This window comes from Caretta caretta, chromosome 1, assembly GCF_965140235.1.
Source record: "Caretta caretta isolate rCarCar2 chromosome 1, rCarCar1.hap1, whole genome shotgun sequence".
Classification (NCBI taxonomy): Eukaryota; Metazoa; Chordata; order Testudines; family Cheloniidae; genus Caretta; species Caretta caretta.
Window position 1 is genome coordinate 34,046,198 of NC_134206.1, and position 20,839 is coordinate 34,067,036.

Genomic DNA, 20,839 nt, shown 5'->3' on the forward strand with positions numbered 1-20,839 from the left:
GTATTGTGCTAACTATGTGGTATCTCTTGGCAATTGTTGACTTTTTAATGGCAATCACAGTACATACATGTAGACTATGTCATTAAGAACTAGAACCCATAGGACTAGTAGTCTGACATGTTCGACTGCCTCACTTGTCGTGCCCACAGACTGAGATGTGGGTTAACAGCACACTATGCAGTTTGCACTCAAAGTACGAAGAACACGCTTATGGCAGAATATATTCAAATATTGCTATATTCAAATTGCTTTGATCCATGGAAGAAATAGATGGAACCTACAAGAAAAGAAAATCAGTTTAAGAATCATCTCAGCCATCATGTTACTTATTCTTTAAGAAGGTAGAAATATTATCACTTTGCTACTTTGAACAATGTAGCTACAAAATATCCAGTGATCTCTCTGGCTATCACAATATTGGAAAACAGCCACTTTGTAGTCCAGCCAACCTCAGATCACCCTTCTTTGAAATGGGAAGGAATTGGTTTGGTTTATAGTATTTAAAAAAAAAAAAAGGACAAGGAAAAGCCAGAGGCTGCAGTAATAGTACACAACTTAATTTTCCACATTGGTTTTGAGCTTTCTAACACATTATATTTCTATTTTAAAGACTTCTAATATTTACATTATACAAAAATCTATTTCAACACTATGTTGGTAGCACCAGGCCTCTTTTGCATAATTAGATCTTGTTATGTTTTAATGCACTAATTTCTGTATGTCAGTCGATGGGCACATCCAACCATTAAGGCAAAGCATTTTTACTAGCATGAAAATTTGCCATTTTCTCGGTATGCTGCATCAATTTTATTTTCAGTTCCTGGGAAATCTTTCGCTATTACTTTTGGATAACCATTTTCCATAGAATGACGTTCATCATAGCTGTAATAAAAATGAACAGGAAAAAACAAATTGAAACAGATTATCCAATTTATGGTGATTCAATAGTTATTTTAAGCTGAGACAGCTCAGGGTGGAGACATATTAGTGGGAAGGAAGGGAAAAGCTTGCACATCTAATGCCTGTCCTGTATCTGTTCTGTGGATAAATTGAGGACTTTGATCTCCAAGTCTATGGATTCTACACCTCCCAAACTCTAAAATAGAGATATTAAATATAGAGCCAGCACTAACCTTGGTGAACCCAAATATTTGGATTGAATTGACAACACAAGCAGGTTACCCAACTTCTTTATGTCCCACCAATATTATATCTCCAGTACTTGTCTCCTGCAAAAAACTTGGTCTTTCCAGCCTTTGTATCATGAAATGCAGCATCTACCTTCTGAAGAGTTCTTGGAAATCCAAGTTCATAAAGTTTCTTGGGACAGCCCTAAAGTATGACATGTCCTTTTCGAGCCCAAAATTTCTTTCCTGCATGAAGTATTTATGGAAGGAAAAACACTATACATTTACAAAAAGAAAAGGAGTACTTGTGGCACCTTAGAGACTAACCAATTTATTTGAGCATAAGCTTTCGTGAGCTACAGCTACATGCATCCGATGAAGTGAGCTGTAGCTCACGAAAGCTTATGCTCAAATAAATTGGTTAGTCTCTAAGGTGCCACAAGTCCTCCTGTTCTTTTTGCGAATACAGACTAACACGGCTGTTACTCTGAAAACTATACATTTAGTGATACCAAATCAATAGGGGAATTTTCAAAAAAGCAGAGGTGAGCAGCAAGAGCAACCCCTACACTTTTCTATCCCATCTAAGTTTTTATATCACACACACTATTGCATAATCTGAGCTACTGAGAGAATCCTGCCAGGGTGGCACGTGATTCTGTCCTTTCTCAAACCAAACTCAGGCACTATGGCCATGAACTTCTCTTGATGGGATGCATTCAGATGGTACCAAGGATTCAAGTGGTCTTTGTAAAAATATAAACTCACCTATTTTAATATGAAGGAGTTGCCAAAAATAGATTAAGGACACAATCCTGTGGGATCTTGTCAGTCTACTTTTGGCAAATTCTTTGTATTAAAAGAGCTGAGCTTGCACTTGTCTCAATTTAAGCCAGTGTTTAGTGTTTGCAGGATTGTGGTCTGAATTAGGACAGCAGTTTATTCAAGGTAATAGAATTCCTCTACCCCTACCCATTGCTCCTGTAGTCTCAGAGAAGGCTTTGTCTGGACCAGCAGGAGAAAGAAAACCCTTGGCCCTTTTAAGGATTGCACCCTCCTTTTTTCCTCCTCTCTTTGTGGGCACTCAGCACTACTTGTGGGTTTGAGGGGTGGAGTAAGGAGATTCTGTGCCTGATTGGTTGGACAGAAGGGTGCATAGAAATCCCATTGGCTCCCACACACACAACAGGAGAGTTTATAGGCCCTTCCCACTGCGTCAGGTGCCATTCTGTGCTGAGAAGAAATGTTCCTGTCCCACTCATGTCCCTTAGGCCTGGAGCTTTGGGCTTTGCTATGGGTATTCTGCTAGTCACCTTTTCAGGGCTGGGAAGGAATTTTTCTCACACTTTCAGACTGGCCTAGGCAATGTGGGTTTTCACACCTTCCTATCAGCAGCACAGGAACAGACATGATGGGTAGGGTAAGGTTGTAAAATTCATTTGTTGCAACTTAGCAGGCGCCCAGTGCAGGTGCTTGTTCAGTAGTAAGCCTGATTCCCTGATAAACCAGAATTGGAAGTGGATTGGGAAAAGGCACCTCCTAAAGAAGGTGGGGGATGGGGTTGGGCCTCATAATGTCACTTACAGCAAGGAGACAAACCTCTTCCCTCCCCACTCCCCTTGTATGAGCGTGTTGGGGTGCCAGTGGTGTTGTGGGACCAGATTAATTATGTGGAGGGGGAGGAAGCTGATGACAGCCCTCCCCCAGGTGGTACAGATGACAGAAGGAAGGATAACCTGCACTGGATGAGTTATGAGTAGTTCCCAGGTGTGTAACTTAATAAAGTTGTGGCCTAATTAAACCACATTCCTGGTGTCTTGTCCTTCATTCCTTGCAGAGCCAAAACCTGCCATTGACTTCAGTGGGAGCTGTGAGATGCACAAGTAATTCAGGATAACGTCAAAAGATTCTCCTGAATCACACTAACATTGAAAATTAAGGCTATCATCAGTGCAGATTGAAGACGACAGGCTGTCCTTCAAAAAAAAAAAAAAAAAAAAGAAAGCTGGAAAAAAGTAGCCATTGAGGTGAGGGTGACTGTAAATGTTTGTTTTTAGGAATTCTGAGAAACAAGAACAATATTTTGTTAAAGCATTTACGTAAAGAAAATAGAATGGTTCAAGCCCTGGTTTTTGTTTGCCAACCACAGTTATTTTGTATGTTCAGCTGCTATTTTTAAAAGAAAACTTTCAACTCCATTGTAAAAATCTCTTCACACAAACATTTTAGGAAGAAAGAAATAGAAATTCTCACAGAAAATCTGATGCATTAAGTTTTCAATGAAAAAACTACAAGAAAGTAATAAACTTACCATTTAGGATTTTAATTACTGGTAAATTATTGCCCAAATGAGGACTTAAGAAAACTCCTAATGCTGCCTGTAGAGTGAATGTTTTCAGCCTGCAGAGATGATCTTTATCACAGGTGGCACACAAATAAGCATTTGATATTTTTCTATAATAGTGAGGAATTATGTTGAATCTTTATTTACTTTTTCAAAAGCTCAATCCTTCACATCTTGAAAATCAGTTATTGATCATTTGTATACAAATGACATAGCTAATTTTCCAAGTCAAGAAGGACTATACACATCCAAGGAGATACCCAAGCATTGGACAAATCATTCATATGGTTATTATTTGTTGTTTTTTATGTAGCACCTAACCTTCAGTCATGGACCACTGTGCTAGGAACTGTACAAATATTTAACACAGAGATAGTCCCTGCTCTGAATGGCCACATTTACACTTTGGATGGTTACATGAATGCAATATAAGAACTAAAATAAAATAGAGTTCTAGTCTGAAGGCAATGGATAAGTTACTTACCTCTAAACATCAACACAAGATCCTTGCTCGGGTGTTCATAAGCTGCATCAATCTGGTTTGGAAGATCTGGGCAAACTGAATTAATAACCATTGCATTTTCTCCTGTCATCTGAGAGGTTTGATGCCAGAAAAATCTAATTTAAAAAGCAAAAATATATACTTATACTGATATTCATTTATTTATGTAAATGATCTTCAGATTAAAGAGGGAAAAGATAATGGAAGACATATGCAGAGAACGCAGAGGAGCTTGATACTAGGAATTACTAAGATGACGCCAGGGATAGGTTAAGAGTAAGGAATGTCCTATGGAATGACAATAACTAGCACTGTGAGAACATTTCCAAGTTCTGTTCATGAGAGCTTTGTGACTATTTTGTGACCATTCATGTACTTGTCTGAATGGGTTTGTTGGCTCTGAAGCTTATAAAGTTTGGGTATGAATGAACCTAGTTTTCCCAGGCTTGAATGTCATTGTGAGCCAAGGTTCAATGAGTTCTTGCATGTTCACACTAGGTTTGCTGGTTCATCCTGAACCAGAAGCAGGAATGGTGGCCACACTGAGAGAATGTCTTGTGACCTTCCTCACGTGACTTCTCCTAGTAAACAAAGTTCAAACTCAGAATTCCACCATGATTTCAACAATTTCCATCCCACCACCAACCTCAGCCTGGTCCAGTCCACACAAGAGATCCACTTCCTGGACACTACAGTGCTAATAAACAATGGCCACATAAACACCACCCTATACCGGAAACCTACTGACCGCTATTCCTACCTGCATGCCTCCAGCTTTCACCCTGACCACACCACATGATCCATCGTCTACAGCCAAGCTCTGCGATACAACCGCATTTGCTCCAACCCTTCAGACAGAGACAAACACCTACAAGATCTCTGTCAAGCTTTCTTACAACTACAATACCCACCTGCAGAAGTAAAGAAACAGATTGATAGAGCCAGAAGAGTTCCCAGAAGTTACCTACTACAGGACAGGCCTAACAAAGAAAATAACAGAACGCCACTAGCGGTCACCTTCAGCCCCCAACTAAAACCCCTCCAACGCATTATTAAGGATCTACAACCTATCCTAAAGGATGACCCAACACTCTCACAAGTCTTGGGAGACAGGCCAGTCCTTGCCTACAGACAGCCCCGCAACCTGAAGCAAATACTCACCAACAACCACATACCACACAACAGAACCACTAACCCAGGAACTTATCCTTGCAACAAAGCCCGTTGCCAATTGCCCACATATCTATTCAGGGGACACCATCACAGGGCCTAATAACATCAGCCACACTATCAGAGGCTCGTTCACCTGCACATCCACCAATGTGATATATGCCATCATGTGCCAGCAATGCCCCTCTGCCATGTACATTGGTCAAACTGGACAGTCTCTACGTAAAAGAATAAATGGACACAAATCAGATGTCAAGAATTATAACATTCATAAACCAGTCGGAGAACACTTCAATCTCTCTGGTCACGCAATCACAGACATGAAGGTCGCTATCTTAAAACAAAAAAACTTCAAATCCAGACTCCAGCGAGAAACTGCTGAATTGGAATTCATTTGCAAATTGGATACTATTAATTTAGGCTTAAATAGAGACTGGGAGTGGCTAAGTCATTATGCAAGGTAGCCTGTTTCCTCTTGTTTTTTCCTACCCCCCCCCCAGATGTTCTGGTTTAACTTGGATTTAAACTTGGAGAGTGGTCAGTTTAGATGAGCTATTACCAGCAGGAGAGTGAGTTTGTGTGTGTATGGGGGTGGGGGGGGATGTGAGAAAACCTGGATTTATGCAGGAAATAGCCCGACTTGATTATGTAAAGAGTTGTCACTTTGGATGGGCTAGCACCAGCAGGAGAGTGAATTTGTGTGGGGGGGTGGAGGGTGAGAAAACCTGGATTTGTGCTGGAAATGGCCCACCTGATGATCACTTTAGATAAGCTATTACCAGCAGGACAGTGGGGTGGGAGGAGGTATTGTTTCATATTCTCTGTGTATATATAAAGTCTGCTACAGTTTCCACGGTATGCATCTGATGAAGTGAGCTGTAGCTCACGAAAGCTCATGCTCAAATAAATTGGTTAGTCTCTAAGGTGCCACAAGTACTCCTTTTCTTTTTGCGAACAGCCCTAGTGTATCAGTAGCTCTCCAGTTGGGGCCAAATTTGGCACCTAGTTTTTGGTGAACAATTCATGAAAAGTAAAAGGTTCTGATTTACAAATGCAGGTCAAATTTCAACTAATGCTGATTCTGAATAGGTCAGTCTGATTAAGGCCTCCAGGTGCTACCATTATACAAATAAATAAATAGATAATGATTCACGCATTTTGCACAGGGCCATCTTAATCTAATGCTATAAAGCACCATGCACACCAACACAATAGTGATGGTGCAGTTAATGGATTCTGCTATATGTAAATAACATTATCAATAAAAATTTACTTTTTCTTCATTCTTCCTTCCCCCTCTTCTTTTACACTCAACACAAAAAGCCCATAGGTACATAGGTGAAATAATAAATAGCAGTACTCTGGGGATAAAGTTTGGAAAGCTTTGTTCCCCACATGGTTCCTCAGTAGGATGTGCTCACCATCTCCTGTTTTGTGGCCTTAAAAGTAACTAAGCGGATAGCTGTGAAATGAAATGCAAATGAATGAATTTCGTCACATTACTTACATGTCCTTAGAGATTACTTTCTCCCCATGTATCTCTGTAATGGCATCTGCTGAGAAGTTTGGATCACATCTCTCTGGGGCTTTGGCATTCACAGTTCTTTCTTCTAGACCTGCAAACATTGTTCACTAAGCCATTACCTCTTGCCCAGAAGGCACAGTGCTTCTGTTCCACTTCTGTGATAAAGACCATCTGCTTATAAGCAGGATTAGTTGGGGAGGTTAAAGTGCCAAAGAGAAATAGTTTGGAATAATGTTGTTAGGCAGACATGACAGAAACTGCAAAAACAACATGAGGTTCCTCAGAAATGCTAGTTAACTTTTGCACAATACCATAAAGAGCTTGGATGCCTTCCACATCATCTTCAGGAAAACCAAAGTCCCTAGTTCCAGTGTAGGTGTAAAGAGGGTACATTAGAGCTTTGGGATTGCTGGAGTGGTCTAGTCCCAAAGCATGGCCAATCTCATGGGCAGCAACTGTAAACAGGTTAAAGGCTGCAAGACAGCAAAGCCAAATCAGAATTAGCCAAAGCAATTCAGTTTACAGTCTATACTACAAAAGTGGCTGGCAGGGTCACTGGCTTTCACTGAATTAGATGTGTGTCCCAGACCCTCCCATCAAAGCACACATACACCCATGCTGAACCACTCCCTTTTTCATAATGGACCCATGAACAAAAACTCTCCCTTTAATTGGCACATAAATGACCTCCACTCTCCTCTGTGCTCCTAGATGGGCTCTCTCCAAGATTCCCTGAAAGGGGGTCCTGGCAGCTTCCTCACTTTCTCCTTATTGGGATATTTATGCTGCTCTTTTTCTTTCTTTCTTTCTTTCTTTCTTTCTTTCTTTCTTACGCCATTTCTCCAGGAGACCAGGCAGCACCAGTGCAGTGCACATCAGAACACTGAATTAACAGACCCAACAGAACATAAGAACATAAGAATGGCCACACTGGGTCAGATCAAAGTTTCATCTAGCCCAGTATCCAGTCTTCCAACAGTGACTAATGCCAGGTGCCCCAGAGGGAATGAACAGTACAGGTAATCAAGTGATCCATCCCCTGTTGCTCATTCCCAGCATCTGGAAAACAGAGGCTAGGGACACCATCCCTGCCCATCCTGGATAATTGTCATTGATGGACCTTTCCTCCATGAATTTATCTAGTTCTTTTTTGGACCCTGTTATAGTCTTGGTCTTCACAACATCCTCTGGCAAAGAGTTCCACAGGTTAACTATGCATTGTGTGAAGAAATACTTCCTTTTGTTTGTTTTAAACCTGCTGCCTATTAACTTCATTTGGTGAGCCCTAGTTCTTGTGTTATGAGAAGGAGTAAATAAAACTTCCTTATTTACTTTCTCTTCACCAGTCATGATTTCATAGACCTCTATCATATTCCCCCTTAGTCGTCTCTTTTCCAAGCTGAAAAGTCCCAGTCTTATTAATCTCTCCTCATATGGAAGCCATTCCATACCCCTAATAATTTTTGTTGCCCTTTTCTGAACTTTTTCCAATTCCAATATATCTTTTTTGAGATGGGGTGACCAGATTGTTGCTCAGTATGTCAACACCCAGGCACCCAATACTTCCATTAAAGGACCCAGACTCACAAAATGTTAATCAACCTCTATCTCCACTGACTCCTTGAGAGCACATGATACATTAAAGGCAGCCATTAGCACATCACAATACAGGGCCCAAGTCATTGAAAGTTGCAAGATTTGGCCCACAGAGTTTGTAAAGTGCTTTAAAACAGAAAATGCTTTATAAAATGTAAGATGTTATTACTAGATCAGAAGCTCTTGAGACAAGGACTGTATTTACACAGCGTATAGCACAATGAGGTCCCAGTTCTGACTGGAGCCTCTGGTTGTTATTGTATTATAAATAGTAATATTGAATAGTTATTAACATTCTGGTATCATTAGTCCAGGTTTCATCGTCATCAAAGTGGATATCTCCTCCAAAGTTTTCTCCGGGTGGGAAAGCATGAGCCCGTTGACTGAAAGGTCCATCAAAAGGGGAAAAGTCACCATGCTCTGTAAAGCAAACAGAATGTTAAATGCCCCATAAAACAGCTGATGAGATTAATGCAAGAAACCAAGTTCTAACCTGGCATGTAACCAGGTCAAACCACTCTGGAGTGGTGCAGGGTGTAAATCAAAACAGAATGTAGCCCATAGAATTTTAAAACACTAATAGCTACTTCCCTCAGTCACCTTTTGTTCCAAAAGAGATCATGATGTCAGTAGTGCCGAAGGAGAGTCTGAAGAAGTTAAGAGGAGTCACATCAGTCCAGACTTTGAATGCCTCCTGGATTGCTTAATCCACCTCTTCCTGGGTCAGATCAGGAGTGTAATTCACAATTTTGTTCATTAGCACATGCATGGGTTAGAAAACCTTTCTGTCTACTCATGGCAGACTATTTGAAATGAGTGAGATGCACAGCCTCGCAATTTTTCGGATGCTTGTCCTAAAGTGTAAAATGCAATGTCCTGAATAAAGGTCACACTGCAAGGAATGTTTACAAGTACAATAAAACCTTTGCTGTCTCTTTGTTTCGTTTCATAGCAAAATTATTTATTAAACGTGTTCGAGGCTGATGAAGTAAGTACTGACTAATTAAAATCAGCTGTGATATAGTTTAACAACAAGACTATTAAAATTTCAGACATAGTTAAATGTTAGAAATAGAGCTTTTTGGAGAAAAACATTCAGGGAGTAGGGAGAGGGAAGATTTGCAAAAAATAAACAGCATCACAATGATGAAAACCAAAACCTTTTAGTTTTGTTAACAAACACCCCCGCCCCCCTCAAATTTTAAGGAAAATAGAGTTTCTGTGAAAATTTTGTTGCTGCAAAATAGCTATTAATAAAAAATTTCTGAATGAAAAGTGGTGAACAGTTCCAGTTAGACACTTATATACATCTATTTCCCTCTCCTCCTGTCTGGAGGAAAAAGTGTCGTGTCTATGCAATAAATTAGTCCACACTGCTTTCCAGTAACAGAAGGTCCAATTCTGCTATCCTTGCTCAAAGTAAGTAGAACCTTACTCTGTGAGTAGGCCAAATAATGTGCATCACATGCAATTCTTTGACAATCTTAATGGGGTGGTCTTTCAGCTCCCCCAACCTTTTTAAAATTAAAGTCAGTTTTACTCTGTAAATACAATACCTACGTATCAAAGACAATATTAGCAATCCGAATACTACAAAGTCAACTTTGACATTTTCAACCCAAAGAAGCCCAAATTGAATTAATCTGGCAATATTTACCATCTAAAAATGATTCCCCCATCTCTAAAGTTTGCCCAACTTCATCACCTTAACCAAAACTTATTACACGTCTTTGTGCTTGGACTCGGTCAATAATAACAATACTGTATTTTAATATATGTATGTACAGCACCTAGTACAATGGGGCCCTGAACTCACTTGGCCACCTTTTGGAGCTACCATAATACAATAAATAATACTAATGCATAATGTAAACTGAGACCAATGGGCTTCAAAGGGACTCTTGCATGTAGTGAACAAACAGGAGTGAATTTCCATTACAGATAAGTAAAAAACTTTTTGAACCTGATTTTGCGGCATTAGACACTCTGAATGACTATGAAGAAAGAGAGAAGAAAGATCTGGCGCAAGAAAAGGATAACCTGAGAGATTTTAAGCACAGATGTCATGATCTGAAATGCCAGAAAGGACTTCTGGATCTAGTTTTGAATTTGTTGAACTTCAATTTCCACCCACTTATGCCTTGTTCTGTAAGGCTGAAAAGCCTCCCACCTTCAGATATCTTTCCATGTGTTATGTACCTATACACAGGTTTCAGAGTAACAGCCATGTTAGTCTGTATTTGCAAAAAGAAAAGGAGTACTTGTGGCACCTTAGAGACTAACCAATTTATTTGAGCATGAGCTTTCGTGAGCTACAGCTCACTTCATCGGATGCATACCGTGGAAACAGTTTCCACGGTATGCATCCGATGAAGTGAGCTGTAGCTCACGAAAGCTCATGCTCAAATAAATTGGTTAGTCTCTAAGGTGCCACAAGTACTCCTTTTCTTTGTACCTATACACAGTGATTAAGTCATTTCTCAGACTTCTCTTCAATAAGCTGGATAGATTGAGCTCCTTAAGCCTCACATTTTATGGCTTGTTTTCCAGTCCCTGGACCATTTTTGTGGCCCTCCTTTGAACTCTCTCCAGTATTTCCACATCCCTCTTGAAGTGTGGAGAACTGGATATAGTATTCTAATGGTGGTCTTACCAATGTAGTATACAGAGGCAAGATCACTTCCCTACTTCTACTTGATATTCCTTTTTTATATATCCCAGGATGACATTAGTCCTTTTTGCCACAGCATTGCACTGAAACCTCATGCTGAGGTGATTATCTACAAAGACCTTTAAATATTTCTGGATTATTATAGCTATATAGTAAATATATGCACACAAATTATATAGCGTTGTTTTTTAGCAATACCAGCAGCAGCAGGGGAGCAAGAGACCCTTTTTTTCTTGAAGCGCTATAGAAATCAGTGGAAAATATTGCCCAACAAAAACAGAGAACTACAAGGGGGGAAATGCAAAATATAGCAGACTCCTTTTAGCTGTATGTCAAGTTATAAGTTGGCCATTTGATTTTCCTGGGGAAAAAGTTGTATTCTGCCACATCAGGGACACCACATCTTGGTTGTTTCATGAGATCTAAAGTTTCTGAATCCAGCCAGCCAGTTATCTCCTGGCCAAAGAGTGACTGCATATGCTGGAGTCGACATGCCAAGGAGTCGAAGCTTCTTTTCTGCACGTCTGGATTAAAGGGAGCTTTGCGGGTTAGATGAGCTAGATACCTCTGCAGAGTCTAGGTCACTATCCATGATGGCATCAGTTTCTAATATTGCCATTCTAGGAATTGGCAATGGCAAACAATGTGCCAGGCAACGGAATAGGAGGGCAACGAAACAGACATCTTCATCATGTCTGATTACCGAATAGTGTTGAGCACCTTTTTATCATGAAATAGTCTTTTATAATGAAAAATATTGAGCATTTGACTCATCTCCTAGCCACATGATACTGGTACATCCTCCCTCTAATTCAAGGACACAAATGGTCTGTATCACATTCTTTTACAAACAGTCAAAGCCTATGGTTTAAAAGTTAAAAACAGTGTAATCTCTCTTTTTCCTTCAGGGCTCTGTCTCAAGGAAGGTAGCTTATTTTCTATAAAAGTGGTGTAACACAAGCAGTGAGTGACAATAGTAAGCACACACAGAGTACCTCATTCTAAACCGGAGAGACCACCTCTACGGTAAAAAGATATTAAAGTCCCAGTTCACAGATCTTCTTTGGTCTCTCTGTTGACTGACCCAGGAAACCATTTAGAGTTACATTGTGGTGTGTATTTAGATGAGGACGGACACCAATTTCACACAGGACCACTGAACATCTCTGACACTGATTGTTAATTTTAATGACACACCCTGTCCAGAGCACACAAAGGATTTATTGTTGGCGCAGGGATCTGTACAGGAGAAAAGGCAGACAGCGCAGATTAAATAATTAAAGCTTTAAAAAGCTGGACTTGGTCATTCTTTTGTGGATAAAAGCATCTAGTTCAGTTTCCTACCTTTAATTGGAATCAGGTTATTTGTTACTTCCCAGGATCCACCAAAACGCTCACGAACTCCAAGAGTTCCATGACTTCCAGCACAAATGATTATCCATAATGGAAGTGCATTATTTGTCAGCCATTATTCACTGCTCTTTATTTCCCCATTTATAATATGCCAGTCATCCAATCAGGGATGAGAAACAAAACCATATGACTGAAGTGACCAGACCTGTGCCACAAACAGTAAAACACGGCAATAAATAGCTTCTAAAAGACACATAGGCCTCAATACAGGAAAGACTTAGGCATGTGCTTCAACATATGCACAATGAGTAGTTCTATTGGCAACAGTGGATCTCAGTTTGAAATTACTCATTTGTACTATTTTGTGACACACTGAAACATTTTTAAGAATATCTAGCATGGTTTGCAAATGATTCAGCTTGATCACCTTGATCCATCGGTCCTTCAGCCCTCATATAGATTCCATCAATTACAAAATGTCTTCCGTTCTTCTCTTATCCTGCCCTTCCATCTCTATGTGTGGCCATGCCTTTTTATGATAAAATCTTCACATCTCTTTGGAGGTCAGCCGAGTAGTAATTTCGGTTCCCGTGAGTACCACTTGGGAACAGTTGCAGTCCATCAATTGTCAGTATGCCTAGCTATATGTCCGGTCCATCGCATTTTATTGTACCTGGTTTCAACAACAACATCCTGCACTCCACTCTGTAGTCTGATCACTTCTTTGGGGACTCGGTCATGGATTTAAATCCCCAGAATTCTTCTTTCCATCACACTCTCTGTGACAGACAGTTGTTGCTCCTCTATCTTCATCAATGCCCAGGTTTCGCTGCCATACAACATTGCCGGCAGTACTGTTGAGTTGAAGAGGTTGGCGCGTGTTGCCTTGTTGATTTTTCATTGGAGGACATCCTTGATGGAACTGAATGTGCACGAACCTGCTTTCTTTCTTTGCAAGAGTTTACCTTCCTGATCGTGGTACATGTTAATTTCTTGGCCCAAATAGGCGTATTGCTCAACTTCTTCTATTTGTTCTCCATTTACTATTATTTGGGCTTTTGGCAAGGTTTCAGACCACATACATTTTGTTTTGGAGCAGTTAAGTTTCAGTCCAACTTTGCTGCTTTTTGGGTCGAGTTCTCGCAGCATTTTCTGTAGTTTGGTAGTGTTTTTGGCAATCAGCACAATATTGTCCGCGAATCTGAGGTGGTTTAACTGCTCTCTGTCGATGCTGATTCTACCCTTCCAGTTCATCTGCCTCATTACCATTTGGAGGCAGACTGTGAAGAGTTTCGGTGAAACCATGTCTCACACCTTTTTTGACTGGGATGTGACGGGGAGTGTCGAACAGACTTATAGCTGCAGTGCAGTCAGAGTTTGTTTCCTTTAGTAGTTTGATGTAGTTCAGGGGAAGGCAACCTATGGCACACGTGCCAAAGGCAGCACGCAAGTGATTTTCAATGGCACTCACACTGCCTGGGTCCTGGCCACGGGTCCGGAGGGCTCTGTATTTTAATTTAATTTTAAATGAAGCTTCTTAAACATTTTAAAAGCCTTATTTACTTTATATACAACAATAGTTTACTTATATATTATACACATAGAAAGAGACCTTCTAAAAATGTTAACATGTATTACTGGCACGCAAAACCTTAAATTAGAGTGAATAAATGAAGACTCGGCACACCACTTCTGAAAGGTTGTCGACCCCTGACATAGTTTGTAGCATCACTCTCCAAAAAAGGGGCTAAATTTGTAAACAATGGTATTTGTAATAAATAGTTTGACGAGATCTAGTGTATGTAATAGAGATGAAACCAAACTGCAACATTTAGATCTGGATACTAGTTTCAAATCTCTAGAGTTTCTGGGGATCTGCAATTGAGATCATTATAGAAATAGAGGTCAGCCATGAAATTAGGATCTAGATGTAAATTCAGATGCTATTCCCCCCCACACACAATATTTGAAGGTGTTCAAGGTCGGGGGGGCAGGGGGTTGATGTGGGCCAGTCGCTTGTCCAAATGGTAGCAAATTCATAATTTTAGGGACAAAGATTTCAAAAGCATTTAATAGTCACATTTTCAAAAGTGACTTAGGTATTTAGGAACCAAGGTCTCATTGACTTTCAATGACACTTAGGTGCCTAAGTGCCTAAGGGGCAGATTTTCAAATGTGTTTAGGTGCCTACAGATCCAGACTGGCACCCAGCAGGATTTACAAAAGCACCTGAGCAGGTTAGGTGCCTAACTCACATTGAAATCTATGGGAGTTAGTCACATAACTTGCTCCGATGCTTTTGTAAATACCATCAGGAGCCTATTTGCATCTTTAGGCACTATAAATACCTTTAAAACTCTGGCCCTAAGTTGCTTTTCAAAATGGGACTTATGTTCCCATGTCACTTAGACACACTTGAAAACGTTGCCTTAGAAGACTAGACGACTAACAGAGAGAGCACCACTTTAAAAAAAAAACAGATTTCTATTCAAATTGTAAAGTATACAATACAAGAATAACCTGAGCAGGAAAGGAAGAACTGAACACCAAGAATGCAGCTTTCTCCATGCAATTTCCAAACACAAGGATTGTTTTACCTTGTTGGGCAATTCTAACTACAGTGTGTCATCATTATCTCTGGCAGGAAAAGAATAAATAACAGGAAGAAATGCTAAATTTCATGCTCAAAGCTGAGACTCCAAAAAAACCATTTGTGACAAAGTAAACTGTCAATGACTCAATTTATAGGATATATGGTTCAGTGGCCACCCGGTAAGCAACATGGAAATGTTTGTTTCCTTCTTAGAAATGTTGTTAGTAATAAAACAGTGGGAAAAAATGCTAGTACTTAGCACTTATAAAGGGTCTTACAGCTTCAAAGGGCTTTACAAGCATTAAATAATCTTCAGACAGCCCAGTCAGCTAATTAAGTGATGATTCATATAATAGAGAAAAACGTAAAATTTGGAAACCTGAGGTAGTGAGATTAAGGCCCAAAATTTCAAAAGTGGCCTTTATTTTGGGTGCATTAATTTATGGCTGTCCAGCATTACACAGTTAGGGTCTGAGTCTCAGAGAAGCTAACACCCCCAACTCCATTTGAAATCACTGAGTAGTTTAGGTGCTGATGCTTTTGTAAATACCATCAGGAGCCTATTTGCATCTTTAGGCACCATAAATACCTTTAAAACTCTGGCCTGAAATCAGGCCCCGAAACTGAGACACCCAAAATTACAGAGCACTTTTGAAAATGTGAGCCCAAACGACTTGATCAAGGCCTCAGAGAAAGTTAGCTGAAAGCTCAGTGACAAGAACTGGCTCAGTGAATACGTTGGCAAACTTGCAATCCCAAACAGCTGGCAATTGTATTCCCTGTTCATAACTAGGCTTGGCAGAATTTGTATTGTTTTATAATTTTGATGGACAATATCAATATTAACTGTTAACCTTTTTTAAATTTTTTATTGATTTAAATGTTTACAATTGTGGAAAATTATGCGGGGGCAGACAATTATTTAATGACAGTAGTTGTTCAGATTCAGTAAGTTAAAGCTTTATAACCATTAAAACACAAACTGTCAACACCACAGGTCAAAATATACAAGGTAGATATCCTTAAATAAAACTCTAAGAAGTTATCAAGGAGCATTTTTTCTTACTTTGTCTATTTGTAAATTTCAGTTATTATCAATTGAAATATTTTTTCGTCTGTTTGTGTGTGTGGTGAAATTGATGTTTATTGACATTTACTGATAAAAATCTAATCCTTCCAAGCCTATTTATAACATTTCTAAAACAAATTAGGGCAAAATGTTCTTTGCAGTCCAATCCTCCAGCCAATAAGTCTAACAAAGTAATGTCTATTAGCACTGGTCTTCCACATCAAATCACTATCTGAGCTCTCCTTGCCACTGCCTAGTTCCAACCAGATGTCCCCATGATGGCGACTCAATACGGAAAAGAAAAAACATATAGGTTCCTTCCACTTGAACCACATGCAATGCACAGTAGTGATCAATATGCTTAGAAACAGGAATATGGAAAGGGAGAAAAAAGTTTCAGGTGATGAAATGACTATTTGATACTATCTTCAAAATGCTACTTGTAAGAAGCTGAACATTTTGGTAGTAACTTGGATCTAGTATTTAAGTTGGCCCTTCTCTAATTCTTTCATTAGGGGATTCAGACTACAAGTCAGTACCAAGTCAATAAAAGTAACAAACTGCCTGTGAGACCCAAAACAAGCATTTGTGTTGCATGCAGCTTATGTGTACAGTTGTACAGGATCAATTAATTTTATGCTTTCTATGATTGAAGTGAACTAAATCTAATCTCTTATGAACTGATAAAATTCAGTACAAGGCCCTGTGAGTCACCTGAATACTGTGAGTCAAGCTCTGGTCTCAAACTTAGACAATACTTGTGGTTTATTAAAGAATGGGAAGACAAATAATGTGCGGAACTTCCTTGTCCTGTTCTCTGGAAAAAGAGAGAGGAAGGTGTTGCATACCTTTCACAAACATTTCAAAGCTGATATTTTTCAGTGAATCACCATTTCTGCAGCTAGTAATAAATAATAGCCCAAAAGCACAAAAACAAACTGTTGACGTGCAAAATGGTTTCATGTTAAACAAGGGTCAAACTTCATTGCAGAAAGTGAAGAAAGCAACTAGGGGACAACCATTTTAGACTTGATTCTTGATTCTACATATTTTTAAACACCTATATATATTTGACAATATATGGGCAAACACTGCTAGGAAAAATATGGAGAGCATTTCCTCATCTCCCAGTCTTCAGGCACATGATCCATTTTACTGTATGTTACGCTGCTATGAACTTTTGTGCTGCAGCTCTCCTTTACCAGTCACTAATTGCATCGGCCACGTCTTCCAACAACAGCAGCTGGTTGTTTGTAGAGTTAACCACTTCTATTCTCGTTAATATATTTGACTTGCTTACATCAATATTTCCACATATCCTATAATGTTTCAAGTTTCTGAATACTGGGTACGTATGGTAAAGTGCAACCAGAGTCTTCTATCCGTTAATCTGAATTGTCGTATACTGCGGGGGCTGGGATAGGTAGAGAAGGTAGTTAAATTCTAATGTAGTGATGACCATCTTGATCACTACCAGGAACTGCTGGGACTTCCAGAACTAGAAGCATGGGCTGCGACAACTTGAGCTAAATGTCTAATTCCCACAGCTGATATTTGTAACAATCCATATATTCTTTGGAACGGACACTGGGGAGGATGCGTAACACACAGTGAAGTAGGTTACTCCTACATGGCCTGAGTTCATCACTCCTACATGGCCTGAGTTCATCACAAATATCTGGGTTTGGAGGAGGGCACAGCTTGCCAGAAGCAGTTAAGATTTCTTCTAATGAAAAATGACTAACTATGGACCCACATGAAGGAAAATGAAATGAATTTGCATTAAAGCTTAATGTGTCATTTGGATTCCAATTACAAAATAAAATGTTTATTAGAGAAACCTGTTTTCACTTTGAAGTGTGTATGTTATTTTGTGAAAATCCTTATGATTGGTACTGGTGAAAAAGCTGCTGAGCCTGATTCTTGTCTCACTTACACCCTAGTACAACTCCATTGAAGTCAAAGGAGCTACACTGAATTTACACTGGGATAAATTGATTAAACTCTGGCCCATTATTGTCTTAGCATCTTGGAAACAGCAATGTTGTTATGCACCTGAATTATGACAACAAATGAAAAGAAATGTAGTGGCTTTAAACACCTATAGCTAGATTCTTTATACAGTGTATTCTTGTTCTCCTTTGCCATATATGTCCCTTTCACACACAGAATCTGATTCTTGCCTTGGAGACAATGCACTTCTCAGGGATGAGTGTGTGTGCTTGGGGAATTCTCTCTTCTTGTGGGCACACTGTCAAACTTTCTTAATTCCTGAGATTTACCAACCTCCAGACATGCCCGATTAATGAAGGATTGTTCCCCACAATTTGATTTCAAGTGCTTTTCCCTGACAAGCTTTACACCTCTCAATCAGTGGGGTTTCTGACATTTTCCAGGATAGGCAGGGATGGTGTCCCTAGCCTCTGTTTGCCAGAAGCTGGGAATGGGTGACAGGGAATGGATCGCTTGATGATTACCTGTTCTGTTCATTCCCTCTGGGGCACCTGGCTTTGGCCCCTGTCGAAAGACAGGATACCGGGCTAGATGGACCTTTGGTCTGACCCAGTATGGCTGCTCTTATGTTCTCATGCTGGAGCCCAAGCTCTGAGACCCTCCCCTTCGCAAGGCTTCAGAGCTTGGGCTCCAGCCCAAGTCCAAATGTCTATACAGCCATTTTTTGCCCAGTGAGCCATACTCAGCTGAGGTTAGCCAGCCACTCTGTGACACGGGACTTTTATTGCAGCATAGACATACCCTTAGAGTCTGACTACCAGTTGCAAGGGCGCTGTCTGCTCTGAAAGGGGTGGTGGATTCTCAGCAAATCACAAGATCAGGCTCCTATTGAAAAGAAAAACATTAACAAATTTGAAAAATTGTAGAACTGACAACACGGGTGCTTAATTTTTCTGTTTCTTCACCTAGCCCTTACTCACCCATCCCCTCTTTTGTTTGTAATGTGTCCATTCCGATTCTTCAGGGCAGGGACCTGGTCTCACAGATGTCTATAAGGCACCTGGCATGCTGTGGGGTCTCTGCAAATAAAATAAATAACAGAACAGTTACCAGCCCTTCCAGTCTAATCTAATAGTTACCTAATTTCCAATCACAGCCGAAGCACTGACCAGCTATGCAAGTTGAACAGTAACCACAATGGATAGCTTCATAGTTTTCCTCATCTTTTTATGAAGGATTAATGTGTTCTTCCACATCTCCTCATCACGTTAAGGAAAGGGATGGCATTCCTCCTAACGCCTTCTGTGCATCCCCTTACACCTCTATGCATCTCACACCTATGCAATGGTAGTCGTGTTCCAATCAGTGTTGCCAACTCTCGTGATTTTATAGCAAGTCTTGTGATGTTCAGTGTTTTTCTTAAAGCTTCAGCTTTTGGAGTCACATGGCCACTCGCATGAGTTAAATTTCTGAGGTGTATAAATCTTTGCAGCATCAAGCCCTTACATGGGAAGTTCTGATGAGACTATTTTTTTATGGGGGAGGGGGTTGCAAGAAACTTTTCTCATATATGCATCATTACTTAATACAGTGTTTATAAACAATATTCTCTAAAGCAGAGCAAAAGTAGAGAAGAGCCATGTTTTACATGAGAAAAGTACTAAATAGGGCAATATTTTGAAAAATGTACAAAGATGCATTTTTCAAACATCTGTTTTCCCCTCATACTGGAAGGAGCTTGTTCTCAGGGGCACAGTAAGGCAGTATCCTTGGATCTGGGCACCATGAGCAAGTTGGTCCCAGATGAAGCAGCGAATCAGAGGTAGAACAGTGGAGAGGCACATGCACCATGGGCTTGGGAGGATGATAGAATGCTCAGGAATGGGTGAGAAAGACAAGAGTACTGTTGGAGGGGTCTGAGAAAGAGTCCATCTGTAGTGAAAGAATCTAAAGCCTATGGAGTTAGGCTGGATTTACACTAATGTAACAGAGAGCAGAATTGGGCCCTCCTCCATTTGTTTTCATAGAGTAGTCAAAGATTGGATCTCAGTCTCAAATGTTGAATGCGTCATTTACACGGCACTGGTTTGATTTGATCAGTCTGTTGCCTTTTCTCAGATTGGTCAGTTGCATCAATTTGGCATTCAGTGTGTAATATGTGGGTGAATTTAGTGGATGCACATGTCAAAGGAAAAGAGCATATTCTTATCTTGTTTTGCTGTATGTTATGCTACTTTGACACTTTACATCCATTTTCTGGTCAATTTATATGCAATTTACAGTGACATTTATGTCACTGCTGCATTTGGCCCATAGATTTCCATGGGAGTTGCCTCCTCTCATTCTAGGCTGTCTCCAAAATGAATGTGAATGGAGAGCAGAGAGGCCTTTCCTGCTGTTAGGTTTCTGTCAGGAGCCAAGGTTTGGCCATAAATCCTCTTCTGTACAGTGAGTGGTAAAGTAAAAGAAGTAAGTTTGTGTTGGAACCTTATTAAGGATATGACTGGCCTTAACCAAAGATAGGCAAGCAGCTGTTATTTTTTTCCCAGCAATATAACTAGATGGAGAAGCAATCCATGGCTTGATAGTTTGTTCCTGAAATTTCACTTCTTCCTTTGCCCCAATTCCAATTGCTAAAGGTCCCACAAATTGTAAGGCTGGCCAGAGTGAAGCAAATTATTTATGCTGCAACTGGGATTCCTGTTGGAGGAGTGCATTAAAACTAAAAGGGGAGTTTCCCTTAGAAAAAAGTATGGGCCTTCCTGAGGACTAATTTTCCTTAGTTACATACATGTAACTGGTTTGTAATTAATGTGAGTGGAAAAAGAAGGAAGTTAAATGCTTATCCAAGCAACTCCAAAACTTTTCCATGCTGGTGAGGACTGTAATGGTGTCAAGTTTTACTGTGTTGTACAACTAAAGCCTGAGTAAAGAAG

The 20,839-nt window shown here is 40.0% G+C and overlaps 1 pseudogene; it reads right to left on the reverse strand.

Annotated features, from left to right (window-relative positions):
• Positions 1-31: 31 nt before the first annotated feature.
• On the reverse strand, positions 32-11,451 carry LOC125634028 (collagenase 3-like; annotated as a pseudogene).
• Between the last annotated feature and the right edge of the window lie 9,388 nt (positions 11,452-20,839).